Raw genomic sequence first — 26,115 nt, forward strand, 5'->3', positions numbered from 1 at the left:
GTGGGTTTATCATATATGGCCTTTATTATGTTGAGATACTTGCCCTCTATTCCCATTTTGCTGAGAGTTTTTATCATGAATGGATGTTGAATTTTGTCAAATGCTTTTTCAGCATCTATGGAGATGATCATGTGGTTTTTGTCTTTCTTTTTGTTGATGTGGTGGATGATGTTGATGGATTTTCGAATGTTGTACCATCCTTGCATCCCTGGGATGAACCCCACTTGGTCATGGTGTATGATCCTTTTGATATACTGTTGAATTCTGTTTGCTAATATTTTATTGAGTATTTTTGCATCTACATTCATCAGGGATATTGGTCTGTAATTTTCTTTTTTGGTGGGGTCTTTTCCTGGTTTTGGTATTAGGGTGATGTTGGCTTCATAGAATGAGTTTGGGAGTATTCCCTCTTCTTCTATTTTGTGGAACACTTTAAGGAGAATGGGTATTATGTCTTCTCTGTGTGTCTGATAAAATTCCGAGGTAAATCCGTCCGGCCCCGGGGTTTTGTTCTTGGGTAGTTTTTTTATTACTGTTTCAATTTCTTTGCTTGTAATTGGTTTGTTTAACTTTTGTGTTTCTTCCTTGGTCAGTCTTGGGAGGTTGTATTTTTCTAGGAAGTTGTCCATTTCTTCTAGGTTTTCCAGCTTGTTGGCATATAGGTTTTCATAGTAGTCTTTAATAATTCTTTGTATTTCTGTGGAGTCTGTCGTGATTTTTCCATTCTCATTTCTGATTATGTTGATTTGTGTTGACTCTCTTTTTCTCTTAATAAGTTGGGCTAGAGGTTTATCTATTTTGTTTATTTTCTCAAAGAACCAGCTCTTGGTTTCGTTGATTTTTGCTATTGTTTTATTCTTCTCAATTTTGTTTATTTCTTCTCTGATCTTTATTATGTCCCTCCTTCTGCTGACTTTAGGCCTCATTTGTTCTTCTTTTTCCAGTTTTAATAGTTGTGATGTTAGACTATTCATTTGGGATTGTTCTTCCTTCTTCAAGTGTGCCTGGATTGCTATATACTTTCCTCTTAAGACTGCTTTCGCTGCATCCCACAGAAGTTGGGGCTTAGTGTTGTTGTTGTCATTTGTTTCTATATATTCCTTGATCTCTATTTTGATTTGTTCATTGATCCATTGATTATTTAGTAGCATGTTGTTAAGCCTCCATGTGTTTGTGAGCCTTTTTGTTTTCTTTGTAGAATTTATTTCTACTTTCATACCTTTGTGGTCTGAAAAATTGGTTGGTAGAATTTCAATATTGTGGAATTTACTGAGGCTCTTTTTGTGAGCTAGTATGTGGTCTATTCTGGAGAATGTTCCATGTGCACTTGAGAAGAATGTATATCCTGTTGCTTTTGGATGTAAAGTTCTATAGATGTCTATTAGGTCCATCTGTTCTAGTGTGTTGTTCAGTGCCTGTGTGTCTTTACTTATTTTCTGCCCGGTGGATCTATCCTTTGGGGTGAGTGGTGTGTTGAAGTCTCCTACAATGAATGCATTGCAGTCTATTTCCCTCTTTAGTTCTGTTAGTATTTGCTTCACATATGCTGGTGCTCCTGTATTGGGTGCATATATATTTAGAATGGTTATATCCTCTTGTTGGACTAAGCCCTTTATCATTATGTAGTGGCCTTCTTTATCTCTTGTTACTTTCTTTGTTTTGAAGTCTATTTTGTCTGATATTAGTACTGCAACCCCTGCTTTCTTCTCACTGTTGTTTGCCTGAAATATGTTTTTCCATCACTTGACTTTTAGTCTATGCTTATCTTTGGGTTTAAGGTGAGTTTCTTGTAAGCAGCATATAAATGGGTCTTGCTTTTTCATCCATTCTAGTACTCTATGTCTTTTGATTGGTGCATTAAGTCCATTTACATTTAGGGTGACTATTGAAAGATATGTACTTATTGCCATTGCAGGCTTTAGATTCGTGGTTACCAAAGGTTCAAGGTTAGCTTCTTTAGTATCTTACTGCCTAACTTAGCTCGCTTATTGAGCTGTTATATACACTGTCTGGAGAGTCTTTTCTTCTCTCCCTTCTTATTCCTCCTCCTCCATTCTTCATATGTTGTGTGTTTTGTTCTGTGCTCTTTTTAGGGGTGCTCCCATCTAGAGCAGTCCCTGTAGGATGCCCTGTAGAGGTGGTTTGTGGGAAGCAAATTCCCTCAGCTTTTGCTTGTCTGGGAATTGTTTGATCCCACCATCATATTTAAATGATAGTCGTGCTGGATACAGTATCCTTGGTTCAAGGCCCTTCTGTTTCATTGCATTAAGTATATCATGCCATTCTCTTCTGGCCTGTAAGGTTTCTGTTGAGAAGTCTGATGTTAGCCTGATTGGTTTTCCTTTATAGGTGACCTTTTTCTCTCTAGCTGCCTTTAAAACTCTTTCCTTGTCCTTGATCCTTGCCATTTTAATTATTATGTGTCTTGGTGTTGTCCTCCTTGGATCCTTTCTGTTGGGGGTTCTGTATAATTCCATGGTCTGTTCGATTATTTCCTCCCCCAGTTTGGGGAAGTTTTCAGCAATTATTTCTTCAAAGACACTTTCTATCCCTTTTCCTCTTTCTTCCTCTTCTGGTATCCCTATAATACGAATGTTTTTCCTTTTGTATTGGTCACATATTTCTCTTAGTGTTGTTTCATTCCTGGAGATCCTTTTATCTCTCTCTATGTCAGCTTCTATACGTTCCTGTTCTCTGGCTTCTATTCCTTCAATGGCCTCTTGCATCTTATCCATTCTGCTTATAAATCCTTCCAGGGATTGTTTCACTTCTGTGATCTCTTTCCTGACATCTGTGATCTCCTTCCGGACTTCATCCCACTGCTCTTGCATTTTTCTCTGCATCTCATCCCATTGCTCTTGCATTTTTTTCTGCATCTCTGTCAGCATGTTCATGATTTTTATTTTGAATTCTTTTTCAGAAAGACTAGTTAGGTCTGTCTCCTTCTCAGGTGTTGTCTCTGTGATCTTTGTCTGCCTGTAGTTTTGCCTTTTCATGGTGATAGAGATAGTTTGCAGAGCTGGTACAAGTGACCGCTGGAAGAGCTTCCCTTCTTGTTGGTTTGTAGCCTTTTCCTGGGAGAATAGCGACCTCTAGTGGCTTGTGCTGGGCAGCTGTGCACAGACAGGGCTTCTGCTTCCTGCCCAGTTGCTTTGGGGTTTATCTCCGCTGTTGCTGTGGGCTTGGCCTGGCTGGGGCTGTTCCTCCAAAATGGTGGAGCCCCGTTGGAGGGGGAGCAGCCAGGAGACTATTTATCTCCGTAAGGGGCCTCTGTGCTCCCTGCTGCCCAGGGGGTTAGAGTGCCCAGAGATCCCCAGATTCCCTGCTTCTGGTCTAAGTGACCTGTCCTGCCCCTTTAAGATTTCCAAAAAGCACTCTCCAAACCAAAACAACAGCAGCAACAGTGAGAGAGGGAACAGAAACAAAGAGGAAAAAAAAAGGAAAAAAAAGGAAAAAACAAGCGATTTTTTTTTTTTTTTTTGTCCTCAGGTGCCGGTCCCAGGCACCCGCTCACTGGTCCTGCTGCCCTGTCTCCCTAGCACCAGGGTCCCTGTCCTTTCAAGGCTTCCAAAAAGCACCCACCCACCGGTCCCGCAGGGAAGGAACGCTCAATATTCTTTGTCCTCAGGCACTGGTCCCACGCACCCGCTCACCAGTCCCGCCGCCCTGCCTCCCTAGCACCGGGGTCCCTGTCCCTTCAAGGCTTCCAAAAAGCACTCGGCAAAAAGAGAGAAAAAAAAGGGGAAAAACGCGCGATTTCTTCCGTCCTCAGGTGCTGGTCTCATGCACCCACCCACCGGTCCCACAGGGAAAAATGCGGGATATTCTTTGTCCTCAGGTGCCGGTCCCAGGCACCCGCTCACCAGTCCCGCCGCCCTGCCTCCCTAGCACCGGGGTCCCTGTCCCTTTTAGGCTTCCAAAAAGCACTCGCAGAAAAGAGAAAAAAAAAAGGGGATAACGCACGATTTCCTCTGTCCTCAAGTGCCGGTCTCAGGCACCCGCCCACCGGTCCCGCAGGGAAAAATGGGGGATATTCTTTGTCCTCAGGCGCCGGTCCCAGCCACCCGCTCACCAGTCCCGCCACCATGCCTCCCTAGCACTGGGGTCCCCGTCCCTTCAAGGCTTCCAAAAAGCGCTCACCAAAAAGAGAAAAAAAAAAAAAAAAAAAAAAAAAGGGGAAAAACGCGCGACCTCCTCCGTCCTCAGGCACCGGTCTCAGGCACCCGCCCCCAGGTCTCGCAGGGAGAAACTCGGGATATTCTTTGTCCTCCGGCGCCGTTCCCAGGCACCTCCTCACCGGTCCCGCCACCCTACCTCCCCAGCAACGGGGGCCCGTCCCTCTAAGGCTTCCAAAAAGCGCTCGCCAAAAAAAAAAAAAAAAAAAACCGCTCCGGTTTCTCTCCACCCACCGGGAGCCGGGGGGAGGGGCGCTCGGGTCCCGCCGGGCTGGGGCTTGTATCTACCCCCTTCACAAGGCGCTGGGTTCTTGCAGGTGTGGATGTGGTCTGGATGTTGTCCTGTGTCCTGTGGTCTCTATTTTAGGAAGATTTTTCTTTGTTATATTTTCATAGCTCTATGTGTTTTTGGGAGGAGATTTCCACTGCTCTACTCACGCCGCCATCTTGGCTCCGCCCCAGCAATCCTAATTTTTTTCTTGTTGATATGACTTCAGATTTACTTAATTGAAGAAATATAAAAGATTTTAAGAAGTGTGTTAATCTGAGAGTTAAGGTATTTCTCTTTCATGTTGATAAATGACTGTTTAACAGTAATTGGCTTGTTAACTAGCAATTTTAATAGGATGACATAGTAATAATAAGGTAGCAATAATTTTGAGTTTCTATAGGAAAATCAAGTATTTTGAAACTGGTGCTATGTGTCCTCATTATGGTTTTTACACAGAAGATAAAAGGCAAAAGGAAGGAGTATATTTAACCCTTTCCCACTAACTGCTTAAATAATTCATGCTAAAGTCAAATAATTCTTCTAAATTTTCTCAGTAAGCTAGGTACAAACTCATGGCTTCAGAGGTAGACAGAAAAGAGATCTACATATATGATAGTGTCTTAGATCAAAGCAATTTCATTTTCAATATTGATAAAATTTTTAAAACTGTATTTCTGGTGGTAGGTACAGCAAGGACATGGGACAAGCATCATGATTAACTTTTCGTACCTATGATGAAAAATGCCAAGATATAAATAGTATAGTAAGAACAGGAGGCAATCCATCTTAAGGCTAAAATTCCATTTTAAAAACCAGGGAGTTGGGAAGATTCCTAACATATTTTATGGTGATTAGCCAATAACCTACCTTATCTTAAGGCAGGGAAAGTAGTCCTAAATGACATGATCCGAGTGCCTGAGAGTAACCACTGTCTTGGGAAGAACAGAATCAATAAATTCCTTGTGCTAAGTTAGCTTACAGAATATCTAGAGGACTGGCTATGGATGGTGACATAGTATCTCTTACCAAGGCAGATATCATGAGACTACAAGTTATACCTACACCCCTGACCCTTTGCCCCATTCTTGAAGAATCCTAAGCCTTTAAGCACACCTCCTCTCCGAGGTTGCCTGCACTCCCCTTTCTTTGAGTGTGCACTTTGTCTTAAGTAAAGATTTCTTGCTCTCAATTTGTTGCATTTTGTCTCTACACTTTTCCATCTTTGTTACTTCACTATTTCATTCAGTTTTCTAGACTTAAGCACAAGTCTTCACTCTCTCTGTCCTACTTCAGACAAGAAGGGAAGAGCTACTGAGATCTCTGATTTGGGCTTGCCAGGTCCCATTACTGGGTGATCCAGACAGGACTGTAGCTGTAGGATCATGCTCTTTAGTAGTCTGCATGAAAATCTCCTTTCTTTGCCTTTGCGAACTTCTCAGAACATAATCTCACTCCATCCAGTGTTCTGCAGCTCCCCCAAATCCTGGGGTTTAGTTCCCATGCCATGCAGTTTCAAGTGGACACTAGATGCCAGGTGACCCAAGATGTAGGAGCTGGCAAGGGATTTGCCCTCTGCTGAGCTGGAGTGCAATGAACTTCCCTTTCCTCCCTCTGCTCTTCCTTGCTCTCTACAGCCTGCATGTCTGCTGCCATTCACTACTACTTTCACTTTAATGAATTTCCTTCCTTATCTCTATTTGTCTGACCTGTTGGAGACTTCTTTCTCAAACAGAGTCAAGAACCCTCCCCAGTCCAGGTTGAGGTTTCACCTAGTATGCAGGGAGAGACCTACCCAGACACAGCTGCCCAAGAACAGTAGTTGCCCCTGGCCAGTATCGTCCTCCTCTTGAAATGTTAATGACAATTTAAATATATGCCAGAAAGAGAAAAAGGGGAAAAGAAGTCAACTTGGATTGCTATGGAACCCTCAGATCGTGGACTTATTATTTATGAAGGCATAAATCCTGGAAATCAAGTTAATATTTGGCTGCATTTTTGCAGGTGAGAGAACTGAAACACGGATGATTCTTTAGCTGTAGGAACCATGAACTGAGGAAGGGAGCAAGATGATATCCTTAGGCTAGTCCACTCATTAGGTGCTGCAGGCACTGCTTGGTCACCCCTCCAGGTGAACTTCCTTATTGTTATAATTTCCTGAGCTTTGAAACCAAGAGAGCCCAATCTCAAAGGATTCTCAGTTCTGCAGCCTGAAACCAAACCTGGAAGAGGGGAAGAAGGACTCTTCTAATAAGCGTAAGTACAAGTGAGTCATAAAAAGACAGAAAGGAGAATGGGAGCAAAAAATTTCCATTTTTCTTGTTACTCTTTTTCTTTATTAAGACAGTGGTAGTTTATGGCTTGTTTTCTAGTAGTCTGTGGAACTCAGTACACTATCAAAGCAAAATACGACATCAGTATGTCTAAGCTCGGCACCCATCTCCCTAGATGTGTTCAACACGTATCACTGAAAAATTCACAGAGTGGGAGGTGACAAATACAGGAAGAATAATGTAGGCATAAAACTTAGTTACTGAGAATTCTGCAAAGTTCCACTGGATAGTGAACACAATGTTCTGTAACCAGAATATGAGATAATAGTTTATGTAATTGGAAAAGACCAAAAGTGCTGCCTTCTGCTTACAAACTAAGGGTCAAGTTATTGTGAAGCCACTACATTAAAAAAAAAATACTGATGCAGTTTAAATGAAATCTCTAACTTCTAGGAGACCCAAACAGGGAGAACAGTCAGGCTAATCTTATGAGATGGTAGGGGATCTGTCACTAACTCAGTGGTTGTGTTTATGCATACTTTCCTGCAATGTGCTTTCAAAGAAAGCACAGTGGGCTCTGTAATAACTCAGGAGGAATAAATTGTGCTTACCCTTAACTTGGAGTACTTAATGTCTTGGCTAGGAAAGTAACAAGAGTGGTGACATTCCATTGATTATTTTTATAGCACTCAACACCATAGTATATATGCTCGTTAGCCTAATGACCACCACAAAGGACATGTGGGTGGCTGACAATATATCAGGGCTTTATATACCCTGCCATGAAGCTGCAGAGAAAAGGGAGGCATGGAAAGAAAAACTGTAAAATGCAAACAAAAATCTGGCAAAGGAAAAAAAACAAGAGATTTCTAGTGTGACCTGGGGTGGAAGGGAATCCAAGGGATGAGCACCCACTAGAAACCTATTATGACCAATCACTGGGAAATCAAAGACATCCTCTGAAAGATTTTATTTCATATTCAGGCAGAAATTCGTGTTTTCAAGTGATATTATGAAATGGTGGAAGTTTTTACCTGATTTTCTTCATGCTGGTTTTAGAATGCTTACATGATCATATGGAGATCCCACCCATCCCGGATATCAGCATGCAGATGAGTAGCTTCTAGATGCCATTAAGACAACCAAAAGTCCCCTTGAGAATTCCTGAATTCAAACTGTGCAATAAGACATATACATTCAGCTCTCTATTTGATTAACTTCAGATTCTACTACCAACTTCAGAAGTTTTAGAGGAGTTTCTTATGTTAATTTTAATTTCCTACTTGCTCCTCACCAAGTAACTCACAAAAAACTGACAAGTACCAAACTATTCTAGGACTCAAAATAATACCACGCTCAATTATTACTCAGTAATAGTGTTTCCCAAAGCATTTTCCATGGAACATTTGTCCCTTTCAATCACCAAGATAAAGGTTTTCATTTCAAAATGACTTAAGAATTTCTCAAACCCACGTAAAGACTCACAGTGACCAAAAGCACAGCAGCAGTTCTGAGAAGTCCTGCAGCCAAGGAAGTTTTCACCAGACAAAAAATTGACAAGAAAAGACAACTGCAGTCAATTATCTCTTATGAATACATATAGAAAAATCCTCAACAAAATCTAGCAACATATAAAAGGATTATATACCATAATAAAGTGGGATTGACCCCAGGAATATAAGGTAGGTTTAACATCTGAAAACCAATTAATCATATGATCCATTTACATGAAATGACCAAAACAGGCAAACCTATAGAGATGGAAGGTAGATTAGTGGCTACCTAGGGATGAGGAGGGATGCAGAAAATAGGAGATGCAAGGAGGTAACTGCTTCAGGGTATGGGGTCCCTTTTTTGGGGTGATGAAAATGTTCTAAAATGCAGTGATGGTTGTACAACTCTGGTGAATATACTGAACACTGACTTGTATGCTTTAAATGAGTGAATTTTCTTGTATGTGAATTATATCACAGTAAAGTTGTTACCAGGAAAAAATCTTCACAGACTTTTTATACATAATCTTTTTAACATCCCTAGAGTAATAATTTTGGCAGTGCTACTTTGCCTTTGCAAGTACTATTTCATTTTTGCCTACTTCCCACCCTTTTTTGTCTCAAAAACTTCTACTCCTTTATGAATAATCAGCCAAAATGTCATCACCACTGCAATGCCTGCCCTATTTTCCTATCATAAAATGAAAATACTTTTAAAACATTTTTTAAATAATTTATTTATTTTTAATTTTTGAAGAACATTATGTTTACTAGGCTCTCCCCTACCCCAAGTCCCCCCAAAAACCCCATTACAGTCACTATCCATCAGTGTAGTAAGATGTTGTAGAATCACTACTTGTCTTCTCTGTGTTGCAAAGCCCTCCCCTTCGCCCACCCCCCATATTATACATGCTAATCATAATACCTCCCTTCTTCTTCCCCGCCCTTATACCTCCCTACCCTCCCATTCTCCCCAGTCCCTTTCCCTTTGGTAACTGTTAGTCCATTCTTGGGTTCTGTGATTCTGCTGCTGTTTTGTTCCTTCAGTTTTCCCTTTGTTCTTATACTCCACAGATGAGTGAAATCATTTGGTATTTCTCTTTCTCCGCTTGGCTTATTTCACTGAGCATAATACCCTCTAGCTCCATCCATGTTGTTGCAAATGGTAGGATTTGTTTTCTTCTTATGGCTGAATAACATTCCATTGTGTATGTACCACATCTTCTTTAACCATTCATCTACTGATGGACACTTAGGTTGCTTCCAATTCTTGGCTATTATAAATAGTGCTGCAATAAACATAGGGGTGCATCTGTCTTTTACAAACTGGAGTGCTGCATTCTTAGGGTAAATTCCTAGAAGTGGAATTCCTGGGTCAAATGGTAAGTCTATTTTGAGCATTTTGAGGAACCTCCATACTGCTTTCCACAATGGTTGAACTAATTTACATTCCCACAGACAGTGCAGGAGGGTTCCCCTTTCTCCGCAACCTCACCAACATTTGTTGTTGTTTGCCTTTTGGATGGCAGCCATCCTTACTGGTGTGAGGTGATATCTCATTGTGCTTTTAACTTACATTTCTCTTATAACTAGCGATGTGGAGCATCTTTTCATGTGTCTGTTGGCCATCTGAATTTCTTCTTTGGAGAACTGTCTGTTCAGTTCCTCTGCCCATTTTTTAATTGGATTATTTGCTTTTTGTTTGTTGAGGAGTGTGAGCTCTTTATATATTTTGGATGTCAAGCTTTTATCGGATCTGTCATTTATGAAAATATTCTCCCATACTGTAGGGTACCTTTTTGTTCTATTGATGGTGTCTTTTGCTGTACAGAAGGTTTTCAGCTTGATATAGTCCCACTTGTTCATTCTTGCTTTTGTTTTCCTTGCCCGGGGAGATATATTCATGAAGAAGTCGCTAATCTTCACATTTTTGCCTATGTTTTTTTCTAAGAGTTTTATGGTTTCATGACTTACATTCAGCTCTTTGATCTATTTCAAATTTACTTTTGTGTATGGGGTTAGACAGAGAACCAGTTTCATTCTCTTACATGTAGCTGTCCAGGTCTATCATCAGAATCTGTTGAAGAGACAGTCATTTCCCCATTGTATGTCCATGGCTCCTTTATCGAATATTAATTGACCATATATGTTTGGGTTAATGTCTGGAGTCTCTAATCTGTTCTACTGGTCTGTGGCTCTGTTCTTAGGCCAGTACCAAATTGTCTTGATTACTATGGCTTTGTAGTAGAGCTTGAAGTTGGGGAGTGAGATTCCCCCCACACTTTATTCTTCTTTCTCAGGATTGCTTTGGCTATTCGGGGTCTTTGGTGTTTCCATATGAATTTTTGAACTATTTGTTCCAGTTCATTGAAGAATGTTGTTGGTAATTTGATAGGGATTGCATCAAATCTGTATATTGCTTTGGGCAGGATGGCCATTTTGACAATATTAATTTTTCATAGCCAAGAGCATGGGATGAGTTTCCATCTGTTAGTGTCCTCTTTAACTTCTCTTAAGAGTGTCTTATAGTTGTCAGGGTATAGGTCTTTCACTTCTTTGATTAGGTTTATTCCTAGGTATTTTATTCTTTTTGATGCAATTGTGACTGGAATTATTTTCCTGATTTCTCTTTCTATTGGCTCATTGTTAGTGTATAGGAAAGTGACAGATTTTTGTGTATTAATTTTGTCTCCTGCAACTTTGCTGAATTCAGGTATTAGTTCTAATAGTTTTGCAGTGGAATCTTTAGGGATTTTTATGTACAATATCATGTCATCTGCAAATAGTGACAGTTTGACTTCTTCTTTATCAATCTGGATTCCTTGTATTTCTTTGTTTTGTCTGACTGCTGTGGCTAGGACCTCCAGTACCCCATTGAATAACAGTGGGGAGAGTGGGCATCCCTGTCTTGTTCCCGATCTCAGAGGAAAAGGTTTCAGCCTCTCGCTGTTCAGTATGATGTTGGCTGTTTGTTTATCATATATGGCTTTTATTATGTTGAGGTACTTGCCCTCTATGCCCATTTTGTTGAGAGTTTTTATCATGAATGGATGTTGAATTTTGTCAAATGCTTTTTCAACATCTATGGAGATGATCATGTGGTTTTTGTCCTTCTTTTTGTTGATGTGGTGGATGATGTTGATGGATTTTTGAATGTTGTACCATCCTTGCATCCCTGGGATGAATCCCACTTGCTTGTGGTGTATGATCCTTTTGATATATTTTTTAATTCGGTTTGCTAATATTTTGTTGAGAATTTTTGCATTTACATTCATCAGGGATATTGGTCTGTAGTTTTCTTTTTTGGTGGGGTCTTTGCCTGGTTTTGGCATTAGGGTGATGTTGGCTTCATAGAATGAGTTTGGAAGTATTCCCTCCTCTTCTATTTTTTGGAAAACTTTAAGGAGAATGGGTATTATATCTTTTCTGTATGTCTGATAAAATTCCAAGGTAAATCCATCTGGCCCAGGGGTTTTTTCTTGGGTAGTTTTTTGATTACTGCCTCAATTTCTTTGCTGGTAATTGGTTTGTTTAACTTTTGTGTTTCTTCCTTGGTCAGTCTTGGAAGGTTGTATTTTCCTATGAAGTTGTCCATTTCTTCTAGGTTTTCATAGTAGTCTCTAATAATTCTTTGTATTTCTGTTGGGTCCGTTTGATGTTTCCTTTCTCACTTCTGATTCTGTTGATGTGTGTTGATTCTCTTTTTCTCTTAATAAGTCTGGCTAGAGGCTGATCTATTTTGTTTATTTTCTCAACGAACCAGCTCTTGGTTTCATTGATTTTTTCTATTGTTTTACTCTTCTCAATTTTGTTTACTTCTTCTCTGATCTTTATTATGTCCCTCCTTCTGCTGACTTTAGGCCTCATTTGTTCTTCTGTTTCCAATTTCCATAATTGTGACATTAGACCATTCATTTGGGATTGTTCTTCCTTCTTTAAATATACCTGGATTGCTATATACTTTCCTCTTATGACTGCTTTCGCTGCATCCCACAGAAGTTGGCGCTTTGTATTGTTGTTGTCATTTATTTCCGTATATTGCTGGATGTCCATTTTAATTTGGTCATTGATCCATTGACTATTTAGAAGCGTGTTGTTAAGCCTCCATGTGTTTGTGAGCCTTTTTGCTTTCTTGGTACCATTTATTTCAAGTTTTATACCTTTGTGGCCTGAAAAGTTAGTTGGTAGGATTTCAATCTTTTTGAATTTACTGCGGCTCTTTTTGTGGCCTAGTTTGTGGTCTATTGTGGAGAATGTTCCATGTGCACTTGAGAAGAATGTGTATCCTGTTGCTTTTGGTGTAGAGTTCTATAGATGTCTATTAGATCCATCTGTTCTAGTGTGTTGTTCAGTGCCTCTGTGTCCTTACTTATTTTCTGTCTGGTGGATCTGTCCTTTGGAGTGAATGTTGTGTTGAAGTCTCCTAAAATGAATGCATTGCAGTCTATTTCCGCCTTTAGTTCTGTTTGTATTTGTTTCACATATGCTGGTGCTCCTGTGTTGCGTGCATATATATTTAGAATGGTTATACCCTCTTGTTGGACTGAGCCCTTTATCATTATGTAATGTCCTTCTTTATCTCTTGTTACTTTCTTTGTTTTGAAGTCTATTTTGTCTGATACTAGTACTGCAACACTTGCTTTTTTCTCCCTATTGTTTGCATGAAATATCTTTTTCCATCCCTTGACTTTTAGTCTGTGCATGTTTTGGGTTTGAGGTGAGTCTCTTGTAAGCAGCATATAGATGGGTCTTGTTTTTTTATCTGTTCAGTGACTCTATGTCTTTTGATTGGTGCATTCAGTCCATTTACATTTAGGGTGATTATCAATCGGTATGTACTTATTGCCATTTCAGGCTTTAGATTCATGGTTATCAAAGGTTCCAGGTTATTTTCCTTACTATCTAAGAGTCTAACTTAACTCACTTAGTATGCTGTTACAAACACAATCTAAAGGTTCTTTTCTATTTCTCCTCCTTTTTCTTCCTCCTTCATTCTTTATATATTAGGTATCAGATTCTATACTTTTCCTCTATCCCTTGACTGGCTTTGGGGATAGTCAATTTAATTTTACATTTGCCTTGTAATCAGCTGCTCCACCCTCCCTACCATGATTTTACTACCTCTGGTGAAAGCTATCCAACCCTAGGAACACTTCCATCTATAGCAGTCCCTCCAAAATAGACTGCAGAGATGGTTGTGGGAGTTAAACTCTCTCAGCTTTTGCTTATCTGGAAATTGTTTAATCCCTCCTTCAAATTTAAATGATAATCTCACCAGATAAAGTAATCTTGGTTCCAGGCCCTTCTGCTTCATGGCATTAAATACATCATGCCACTCCCTTCTGGCCTGTAAGGTTTCTGCTGAGAAGTCTATTGTTAGTCTAATGGAATTTCCTTTGTATGTGATCTTATTTCTGCCTCTGGCTGCTTTTAACAGTCTGTCCTTATCCTTGATCTTTCCCATTTTAATTACTATGTGTCTTGGTGTTGCCTTCCTTGGGTCCCTTGTTTAGGGGGATCTGTGGATCTCTATGGCCTGAGAGACTATCTCCTTCCCCACATTGGGGAAGTTTTCAGCAACTACCTCCTCAAGACACTTTCTATCCCTTTCTCTCTCTCTTCTTCTTCTGGTATCCCTATAATGTGAATATTGTTCCACTTGGATTGGTCACACAGTTCTCTCAATATTCTTTCATTTTTAGAGAGCCTTTTTTCTCTCTGTGCCTCGGCTTCTTTGTATTCCTCTTCTCTAGTTTCTATTTCATTTATTGTCTCCTCCACAGTATCCAACCTGCTTTTAATACCATCCACTGTGTTCTTTAATGATTGGATCTCTGACCTAAATTCATTCCTGAGTTCTTGGATGTCTTTCTGTACCTCCATTAGGATGTTGATTATTTTTATTTTGAACTCCCTTTCAGGAAGAGTCACAAGGTCCATATCATTTAAATCTTTCTCAGGAGTTGTATTAACAATTTTACTCTGGACAAGGTTCCTTTGGCTTTTCATATTTGTATATGGCGCCCTCTAGTGTCCCAAAGCTCTATTCTGGAGCTGCTGAGCCCCTGAAGCAATGTCGGGGGTCACAGGGCAGCAGTACTGGGGGTAGGAAAGAGCTGTTCCCTGTCTCCTGGCTGCTGTGCCTGTCTCCACTGCCTGAGCCAGTGGGCCAGGCACACAGGTATAAGTTTTTGTCCCAGAGCAGCCAGATATGGATCCCTGCTTTCCACAAGCAGCCAGAATCCCAGTCTCCCCAGGAACTCTGCCTGTATTAACTTTCCAACCCGGTAGTCATGCAAGTCTCATGAAAGCACCATGAAATGTAGGTTTGTGCTCCCAGCACAGATCTCCGGAGCTAGGTATTCAGCAGTCCCAAGCCTTCCACTGGCTCCCTGCTCCGTTTCTCTTCCTCCCGCCAGTGAGCTGGGGTGGGGGAGGGACTCAGGTCCTGTGGAGCCACTGCTCTGGTACATTACTCCATTCGCTGAGGTCTGCTCTTTTCTCCAGGTGTGTGCAGTCTGACGCATCCTCTTTCCTGTTGCTCTCTCAGGATTAGTTGCGCCAATTAAAATTTCTAATTGTATCCAGTTTTAGGAGGAAGCCTATGTCTCTTCTCTCACGCCGCCATCTTTAATCCCTATCCTTTTAAAACATTTTTGACCATGAGCCCTGAATTGATGCATGAATAGGGAGATAGATGATAAATGAAACGATTTTTTTATAAGACAAATACTTCTTCTTACCACATGTAGCTCATCTTCTATTGTATTTTATTCCAGTCTATTTCATTGTTTAATATTTTTCATGACCCATTAATTTCATGACATCCTAATGAGTGGCAACTTGCAACTTGAAATATACTGCCCAAGATAAATGGATCCCATATTGTACATTTCAGTATAAGATCCCTTATGTGTGTAATAGTGTGTAATAGTGAATATTATTTCTTGGTTTCCTGTAATAGAATATTGCAGTAATTGTCTATATCCTTCATTCCTCTCCTTTTTTGAGTGTTAGAGCTCTGTTATTCTTTCTGAGTATTCTAATCCTGTGCTGCACAGAGAAGTAATTTTTTATGCCAGGGAAATATTACTGTTTGCAGAAAAGACTAATCTCTTACCTTAAAATAATGCTTATTTCCAAGTACCCTCTGTATTGCCACGAAAATTGTCCTTCCCTCCAATATGCTCTACAAAATGATGGTCAGCTGTTTTATTTACTAGTCCTACAGTGGTCTGAGCTGTAACTTTCTTTCCTGTTCTATTCTGAGTTTAATATGATCTAAACAAGCCTATTTGTGTCCTGCTTCACATTTCCCTTTTAAGTGAGCAGACTGGAAACATAGTGAATGCAAATTCCCTCGAAGTAGAGGAAAATGATACAAATGGCCCTTACTGTGTAATGCCATTAATTGCACCTTATGAGTGTGTACCACAGGTAATTCATAATTGAAGTCATGTTCAGCAATAAGTAGGTTACCCAAGCAGCATGGTCTCAGATTTTCATTTTTCCTGTTTTCATATCTACTTATGGTTACTTTTATAATATCAGCATCCATTATAAAGCAATACATCCATATTTTAGATAGATAACATGTATGAAGAGGGAGTAATAAGAAGCATGTATAGAATCTGTGCATCACTTCTTTCTTTGATATACAGTTAGAATAATAATGGACATAGGTACTTTTGAGTTTATTCTAAATATGGCAATTGAATTTATTTCTTCTGGAAACCTCAGTTTAGGAAACTGCTGTGTGTGTGTTTGTAAGTGTGTGTGTGTCGGAGAGAGAGAGAAAGTCACAGAGAAAAGCAAAGACAGAGACAGAAAAACAAAGTTTCGAAAGGACCAGAATACATTTACACATAAATCACACTGCCTGGATATCAGGAATTCTCTCCTTTGGGAATAATTTCAAAGAAGTTATTGACAGAGTGAAACTTTACAACAATAACTTTTGGCTTAGGCTTTAGAAGGACTGGCCCATATTTAAATCCCAATTTTGGTCTTAGTAGCATCTTCTTTCTGTAAACACTAACTCCATTCCTATAGCTCTGTGTATCTTGTGTATTGTTTATCTAGGAATAGCCTTTCTACATTTTCTTAAACTAAAATTTCATGTCTTAGAACTTTGCATTCTGTTTTTTAAGCATTCCTATGCCTTCTTTAGTTACTTACTACCCTGAAATATATCCCATCTTCATTCTACATCCTTGGAATAGTTCTGAAAAGCACAGACTTACATACTGACTTTTGTACATGCTGCAGATTCTTCATGAGGTCACTAACCTCCAGGGACATGGAATCCAGCTGCAGAGGCGAAATAATGAATATTAACCAGTAAAGAAGAAAGAACAAGAACTTTCAGCACAAGAACTTGTGATTCTGTGAAGGAATCTTTCAATCAACTTGCATCTGAGAGTTTTATTAGTGCTACAGGAATCTAGAGGTGGGAAAAATTTGAGACTTCTGGAAAGTCTTACACAACAGGGAAGGAGTGTCTTGGAGGGATGCACTGTATGTGAGTAGGCAGAAGAGGAAGTATGCTCCAAAAAGAGAAAAACAGGTAGGAGGTTGCGGGTTACAGTGACATAGGTCTAATGGGTTTGACTTCAAGTCTTAGTCTGTCCTTCAACAATTGTTATTTTATACAAGTTAATTAATACATCCGAACTGAGAGTTTTCTTACCTCTATAATTGAGATGAAGTACTTACAGTGCTTGGCAATTAGTAGGCAATCAATACATGTTTATTGCCTTCCTTTCCCAAAGGGGATTAATAAAAGTGTAGTTGTAAATAAGAAGCAATCACTATTTTATGACTTTGGGGCAGGATATTTTTTTTAAGAGTTCAATGCAATCATGAACTCCTAGCACAGGTAATAACAGGTAACTCAGTAGCAAGAAGGAGAGCATTTAAAATTCCAAACAGCACACATTTATGTTCAAATGAAACACCATATGGCAGGAAGCGTCTCTTGCCCCTTGGCTCCTTTTACCTCACATCATCCTCATTTTTGGTGGGGAGGAGACATCTGGCTTAATAAAGTTATCAGACTATTGCTGTAAAAGGCAACTGGTCTTAAAAAGTAAATCCTCCCTCTGCAGAATTTTGCAATCCATAACACACAAGAAATGACTGAAAGGTCAGACCAAGCAGCAGGGAAAAGGGGTAAAAAATAAAAGAGGGAGAAATCCAAAGTGAAAATATCTCTGACTTGATGAGAAATCCATCTGAAAGATGAAGAAAGAATGTTAAGCACCCTCCTGAGGACTCGGAATACATTCCTGGTTGCAGAAGTAATGAAGGCACTCCAGGGGCAGCGGACTGAATCAGTGATCTTTTCCAAATGATAGTGAAATTAAAGGCAGGTTTCCTGAAATCACGATTAAGGTTAAATGGAAATAGTATGGATTACCCAGTTTGGGATTCCCATGCTAGTGCTGGCCCTTCCCACCCTCCCATCTCCCAACATAGAATCAATTTGTTGACAATATCTTGCCTTTTAAGGAAAAAAGAAACCTCTGTCAGAAGATCTACATTTAAACAAAGATTGAATACTAAAATTCAGCTGGGATGGGCAATGTGGCTCTCACAGGACTCGGAGTGTGGCTCCTCTGGCATGGTCTGTCTTCCTTTGTTGCCTAAACACAGCACTGCTGTCATGATTCTGTGAAGGAATCTTTTAATCAGCTTGCATCTGAGAGTTTTCATTAATTTCACACACATTTGCTGAGAGCCTGCTACCTGCCATGTAAGTGCTATCAGCAATATAGAGAAAAATACAACTCGCCCTAAGGTCTAGGAATATTTACAACAGAGGAACACCTATATCTAACTCAGGGGCAAAGAGTAATATAATGGAACAATAAATAAAATGCTGGGAAATCTGAAGAAGAAATAACAATCTGAATGCTTAAAAAACTTCGCTTGGCATTTATTCAGTAGTACCTAACAGGCAGTAAGAAGAGGAAAGAAAAAAAAAACCCGAAAAACAAAAAAGTGAGCTATCCTAAAGAATGTGTGGTAGGCTTGTCCATCAAGTGTCCAAGAACTGCTAATGAGTGTTGGTGCCAAGTTCAGTTATTATTCATAAGATCGCCGCAGTGCTCACTTTAACCTAAAGCGAGTGTAAATTGCCTCTCACCAAGATGCCGGTGAGCATGACCTTGAAAAATAAAATCAGCCCTATTTTTCACTCATTCCAAGATGAAACACTACATGAGACTATGAAAGTAGAAACAGAAGCTGGGGTGGCCACATTAATGAAATGGCACATGCACAGACTGCCCACAAATGGAGACTGTCAGTGGGAGGTTGTTCGTTATAAACAGGCCTGATCTGAACCATCTGCATGTGTGTGAGGCTCCCAGGACCACAGACGCCCTGGGGCTTGCCCCTCACACCCAGAGGAACCTGCCATGCTGTCACTCAGAACTCAGCATCTCCCGTCTCATCTCAGTACCTCGCCTCTCACCTCTGAATCTGTGTGTTCACCTGACACACGTGCTCATTGTTTTAATTACATGATATGTAGAAGTATCTGTGAATGTGTTTCAAAAAGACTACTCTCGGAATTAAACTTCTAAAATTGAAATATGTGAACTTTAGGACAAAAAAATTTGGGAATTGGAAAATAGTGGGAAAAAGATAGCAATGAAAACTTAAGTGAATTTAAATATATGGAAATAATGTCTCATGGTTATTGATAAGGACTTCCAGTGCCAAATCCTTCAGCTGCTTCAGAGAGAATGCCTCTAACTGATGATAGTCCTAAAAGTCACCCAGGGCCATTGACAGTAGATTCCATCAGTAATAAAACACATGCTATCAGTGATCACCTATACAGCACAGGGAATGATACCCCCAAACTATAAAAATCTTCCTCAGCTTTTACATCTGTGATCCATGCTATTGCCTTTGCTTTTAGAGCGTTTCAATGAGTCTTGCTTGTCCCAACCTAGTGCACTCACACTGGTCAGGAATGCTCATCGCTTACTCCCTCTGTTCTTTTTCTACTCAGTTCCACTCACCCTGAAGGATCATCTTAAATACCATCATTTTCTGGAAACGTTTCCTAACCTTCCAGACTAGATCAGATCCTCTTGCTATATGGTTTATAGGTCACTCCTCTTTAGATTTCTAGCACCATCTACATTGTAACTAAGTAATTTTTCATGCCATTGCTTATAAGATGTGTGTCTTCCCTACTAACATGTAAGTTCCATGAACTAAGGGACATTATTTGTCTTATTAATGTATAACTAGCATCATAGTAAGTGCTCAAAAATGTTTGTTGTAAGTAAGTTCCATGAACTAAGGGACATTATTTGTCTTATTAATGTATAACTAGCATCATAGTAAGTGCTCAAAAATGTTTGTTGAGCTAACATTCCAATTAAATGTCATTTGTCAAATTAAGGAAAAAAGTACCATGATAGGCTAATAAGAACTGTTAGAGCCTTCAAGGAACTAATATGTTCAGTCGTTCTTTTTCAGCCCCATAAGCATTTGACTCTAGCGTGGTGAAGAGAGTATGATTTAAAAACAACAAAAAAAGCCAAGGACAGTTCAGGCGTCAGAATTAAAATAATAAAGGCAGGACATTAGAACCCTACTCCCTGAGATAGGAAAAGAATAAGAATTGTGCCAGCGATTCATACTATGTGATGACTATTATCCATCTGACCACCCATGTCCATTCTTCACCCTGCTCTGTGCCCTACGAAAATGCCCTAAATGGACCAATCACCTCATCCCCCTGTTGTCTGGCTTTATTTTGAGTTGAGCCAATGGGAGATGCCGGCAGGAGGTCAGAGAGCAGAAGGAGAGAGATCAAGGGATGTGTTTACCTCCTTTGCTCCCTGACTCGTCACAGCTTGAATCTGTGTACGCACGTGTGTGTGTGGAGGCGGGGGGTGGGGGGGGTATGACAGGGATGTTGGAAAATTGTGGCTTTCTTGTGCCTTACTTAATGTCTCTAGTGTCCAACTTACCTCCAACTAGAAGTCATAAGCAAGCTGTGTGTATATAGACCATGGTATTTGTGATAGAAGGCATCGAATAGAATAAGATGTTGTCTTTGTCCTCAAAAAGCTTACATTCTAACAAGCATGCCTGTGAGAAATCCATAGCAATGACAGCAATGATAAACCCATGGGAACTTCCCCAAGGGCACTTTGAAAAATTAACTCTTTCAAGTGACTAGAATTTTTAACAAGTTATTGCACTATGATTTTTAAGTGGTTATTGTTTTAGCAAGGTGAAGAACTATTTAACAAGACTTTACAGAGGAATCAGATTCCATTTCAGTCATAAGAGACTAGTAAAAAGCAATATCAGCCATGGAAGAGAGCTCAGATACCATACTAATAAGGTCAGGACTGTAACCAAGGTCAGATACTATTATATGCTTTCTGTGACCCCACATCTGAAGCAGAGGCCTATATTAGAACCCAAGTCTAGATCTTTCTCTGATGTCTTTGATGATAACAAAAGTATTATTACTTAATAATTACTTATTCATTCTTAATAAAAATATCTAGTCTACCATATAATGTTAAATTTTCTTCTGTTTTAATCACTAAAGAATTTGTTAAAATGTAAAAATGAACATTTAAAAAATATACAAACATCAAGTTATAGTGAATTAATTATTTTATGACTACTATTTAGTGTCAGAAAAGTCCCTTGATATTTCATGATGATGATATAATATAATGTCTAGTATACATGTCATTTTTTATTGTGCCAGAATATCTGATATTATTTCAATTAATACTCAAAGTCACACTACATAAAGTGAGTACTCATATTATCCTTTTTTTAAAAGAATGGTGATCAAATTAAGAGCAATTAAGTAACTCACCCAATATTTTAGAGCTAAACCCATGAATTTGGACCCACATTTGTCTCATCCAGAACTTCGTGTTCTGATCTTAAATAAATAGTTTAACCATTTAATGCTATATTTGCATTGTGCCCAGGAAAAAATTGATTATTTCACAATAGCAGTCTATCTCATAAGTCCACAAGGAGAATTTCTGGAATCATCTCAGCAAAAAGTCTTAAAAAGAAAGTGCCATGCAGGATATATTCTTGTGTTCTATTTATGCCCTTGGCTCATTACCAATTATTCACTTTCACCTGTGCATAATGAATCACTTCAATGCATTTTACAAAAAATAAACCCAATGCCCAGCAAAAATATTTATTCCCTATACTGCTTCCTTATAGGAAAACTCCTTAAAGAAACAGCAGTGGAAAATAACATACTTAATACCATCAGATGTTTCCACTAAATTTTTAATATTAGTGGATCAAAAAATAATGTTTCAGCACTAAGAGAAAATAAAAATAACTTATACTCTAATTTTCATTAAGTTACTGATTTATATAACTCAGCTATTTACCACAATGTGTCATTTCACATGAAAATTTAAATTATTGCTAATAACATTCATCAAGTTTTGGAAATTGATGGTATAGGCAAGTTTTAAAACAACACTGATTTTCAAAAACTTGAAAATGGAATTAAAATATTCTAAGCCATAGAAAAATATCTAAAATTTGCTTTCTATTCATTTAGTAGAAAGGATATATCCTTTTATTTTTTATATACATGAGTAAATTAAAAGTATATACATATATATATGTGCAAATAAAACAAAATTTTGGTTTGGTTTGGTTTTGTGTTTATAGAGTGAATTCTAGTGATTGTGATACTCATATCTTTGGGAAGTTATCAAAAGAAAACATGAGCACTTTTGCAGTGTTCTATCTAGGAATTCTGGTGTACTTCTCAGGTTTTCTCATCCTACCCAACTTGTCAGCAATAAAATCTTATTTCTACTTCACCCAGTATTAATAAAAGGCCAACCTTTCCATAAGCCAATAAAGTTTTGAAATTAGTAAGGTGCACCTAACACTTAATGTAGAAGGTATGGATTTAACCTCTGGAGTACTCATGCTGATACGAAGTCATTGTTGCCTTCTTTATTTCTCAGTCTTCTGGTCAATTTGCCTTACTTGCTTTGTGCTTGGATTCTGGTTTCTCAGCAGCACCTCAAGTTTCTGCTAAGAGTCTACCCACAACTGCTTCTTACATTATATTCTTCAGGTCTTGATCTATTTTCCATATGCTGCATATCCAATGGATGAACCATGGTAATTTATTTAGATGGGCAGATGTAATTATTAGTTTGATACCCACTTCACCATTCTATCCCAAATAACACATTCCCTCTTTACCTCAACGTCTATGCTCTGCCATTTCCTTAGTCCCAGCTGGCTCAATTTCTAGTGAGAGGGGCTTCCTCTATTATCCATTCATTGCTGTCAACCCTCACTTTGTGCTGTCCTTAACTAACCTTCCAAATACCAGTCAGTTGCTGCTAACACACGAAAACTCAGGGGGCATGAGCCTACATGTCAATAGATACATACAGTTTGTTTTTTTTCTGATGTTCATTTTTCTTATTTGACTAAATATCCTTAAAGAGTTCTGGAAATTCTCCTTTTCTTTTCTATGCCCTCTTAAACTTGGCTGCCTAAACATTTGGTGACTTTCCATTTCTATTAAATAAACTTTCTATGCAATAGCACCTCAACAAAGGATCCCTAACTTCAGTGAAGCCCGATGTTCTATTCTGTATTACCTGAGTTTCTAACAACTCCTTTTTTTGAATTTTTGTGATACATTGAAATATTTTTAGTTAAAATAATTAAAAATTCATAGAACATATATTTCAAAAGACCTCATTCCTATCAAAACAACTAGATATGACCAGTGAAACAAACAAGAAGATAATACTTTTTTAAGCCATTGAAGAGATATGGACACAAAGAAGTCTCAAAAAAATTAACTTCAGAGAGATGAGCATTTAAATGAGCAAAACCAAAGGATTTCTGCATACCTGGAGACAGCTATTAAAGGCCTGAATAAAAATAAAGTATCTTTTGCTCAGAGAAGGAGAAACAAGCTAAACTTTTGACAAATTTATGAGCACACACATCAGATGAGAATCTAGAGGAACTCTATCACAAAGCACTCACACAGTCTCTGGGTCTTGAATACTTATAGACTCTAAATCTGAGTGTCTCTCTGGCAGGGAGACTCCGAATATCACATTATCCAAGTCTTCAGCCTCCCAAAATTTCATTCTTAAAGCCTGAGGTCTAATGGTATAACAGTGAGAAAATTTGTCAGACTTGAACTTACCCAAATTTTTTGTATTTGGTCTCAAAGCCCTAGTGGAAGAAGAGGCTGAACTTCTACTCTCTGTCTAACTTCTGCCAATTCAAATTTTGAAAACATAAAAGCTATTAGAGAATGCAAATTGGTACAGCCAGTGTGGAAAGCAGTATAAAAGCTTCTCAGAAAATTAAAAATAGTACTATATGGTCCAGCAATCCTACTCCTGGGAATATGGTCAAAATAAATTAAATCACTATTTTGAAGGGGTATGTGCACTGTTTATTGCAGCACTATTCACAATTGCCAAGATACGGAAGCAACCTAGTTTCTGGTAGATGAATGAATAAAGAAAATGCGGTATAGATATACAGTGAGATATTGCTCAGCCACGAGACAGAAGGAAACCCTCCTATCTGGGACAACATGAATGTACCTGGAGGACATTATGCTAAATGAAATAAGCAGACCCAGAAGGACAAGTACAGCATGATCTTACTTGTATGTGGAATCTAAAAAAGCCAAACTCATAGAACCAGAGTAGAATGGTTGTTGAGAGGGGTTGGGTGGTGGAGAAAACAGGGAGATATTGATCAAAAGGGACAAACTATCATCGCTAAGATGAATAAGGTCTGTGGGCCTAATGTACAGCTGATGATTATAGTAAATAATTCTGTACTGTATACTCGAAATTTGCTAATAGATCTTAAATGTTTCCATCACAAAAGAGATAGGTCTTTGGGGTTATGGGTGTATTAACTAACTTGATTTTTTTAATCTTTCCACAGTGTATACATATATTAAATTATCATGTTGTACACTTGAGAAAAATCACTTTGCACAACATAAATAAATGCAATTTTTATTTGTCAATCATACTTCAATAAAGCTGGGGGAGGAAAAAATACCCATGTAGCACATATAAGACTAGACAAAGAAGCATGGAAAAATTTTTAGACATCTGTTGCCCAATTGCAAGGCCACAGTAGAGGAACCAAAGCCATAAGTTACACCAAACACACTCAAATACTAATTGATTCAGAGGAATCATTCTTCACTTAAACTGCCTAAGGTTAAAGTTTGTTCTAGCAATCAAAATGAGTGGGAAAACAAAGAAACAAGAAGATATGACCTATAGTCAAGGGAAAAAAAATTCAATATAAATGGACCACAGATTGCCCAGATGTTGGAAAAATTAGAACAACTTTTAAAATCAAACCATCTATGGTAACATACTAATAAGCTATAGGATGAAGAATCCAAGAGATATTTACAAGCAATTTTAAAACACATGGAGATTACATAATAAAAAATAAGATATTTTGAATAAAAAATTCACTGACAAGATCAGGTGCTTATCAAGGAACTTCTCAGACAACATTGATATGAAACTAGAAATAAATTACACAAAGCAAACAAAAAAGCCTACAAACACATGGAGGTTAAACAACATGTTTCTAAATAATCAATGAATCAGTGACCAAATTAAAACAGAAATAAATTAACACATGAAGACAAAACAAAAATACAACAGTCTAATATTTGTGGAATGCTGCAAAGGCTGTTATGTGAGGGAAGTAAATACCAGTAAAGGCCGACCTCAAGAAACAAGAACAATCCCAAATAAACAGTCTAAATTTACAATTAAAATAAACTAGAAAAAGAACAAATAAAATCCAAAGTTAATAGGAGGGGTATAATAAAGAACAAAGCATAAATAAATAATAGAGAGAAGAAAAAACAATAAAATTTAATGAAACTAAGAGCTGGTTCTTTAGGAAAATAAACAAAATAGATAAACCCCTAGCCAGACTTATCAAGAAAAAAAGAGAGTACAAAAATAAAATCAGAAATGAAGAAAGAATAGTCACAACAGATACCACAGAAATACAAATAATTATTAGAGAATATTATGAAAAATTATATGCCAATAATCTGGACAACCTAGAAGAAATGGAAAAATTCCTAGAAAAATATAACCTCTCAAATCTGACCCAGGAAGAAACAGAAAATCTGAACAGACCAATCACCAGTAATGAAATTGAATTGGTAATCAGAAAACTCCCAAAAAACTAAAGTCCAGGACCAAGTGGCTTCACAGATGAAACCTACCAATATTTAAAGAAGAGCTGATACCCATCCTTCTTAAAGTATTCCAAAAAGGAGAAGAGGGAATGTTTCCAAATTGATTCTATGAGGCAAGCATCACTCTAATACCAACACCAGACAGAGACACTTCAAAAAAGAAGATTATAGACCAATATCCCTGATGAACATGGATGTAAAAATCTTCAACAAAATAGTAGAAAACCAAATTCAAAACTTATTCAGAAGGATCATCCATCACAACCACGTGGGATTTATTCCAGGGATTCAAGGATGGAATAATATTCATAAATCAATATCATACACATTAAAAGAAGGATAAAAAACATGATCAACTCAATAGATGTTGAAAAAGCATTTGACAAAATTCAACATCCATTCATGATAAAAACACTCAACAAAATGGGTACAGAATGTAAGTACCTCAACATCACAAAAGCCATATATGATAAGCCCACAGCTCACATCATACTTAAAAGTGAAAAGTTGAAACCTTTTACTCTAAGATCAGGAACAAGACAAGGATGTCTACTCTCACCACTTTTATTCAACATAGTATTGTAGGTCCTAGCCATAGCAACTAGACAACACAAATTAATAAAGAAGA

Source organism: Manis javanica, chromosome 9, assembly GCF_040802235.1.
Source record: "Manis javanica isolate MJ-LG chromosome 9, MJ_LKY, whole genome shotgun sequence".
NCBI classification, from domain to species: domain Eukaryota; kingdom Metazoa; phylum Chordata; class Mammalia; order Pholidota; family Manidae; genus Manis; species Manis javanica.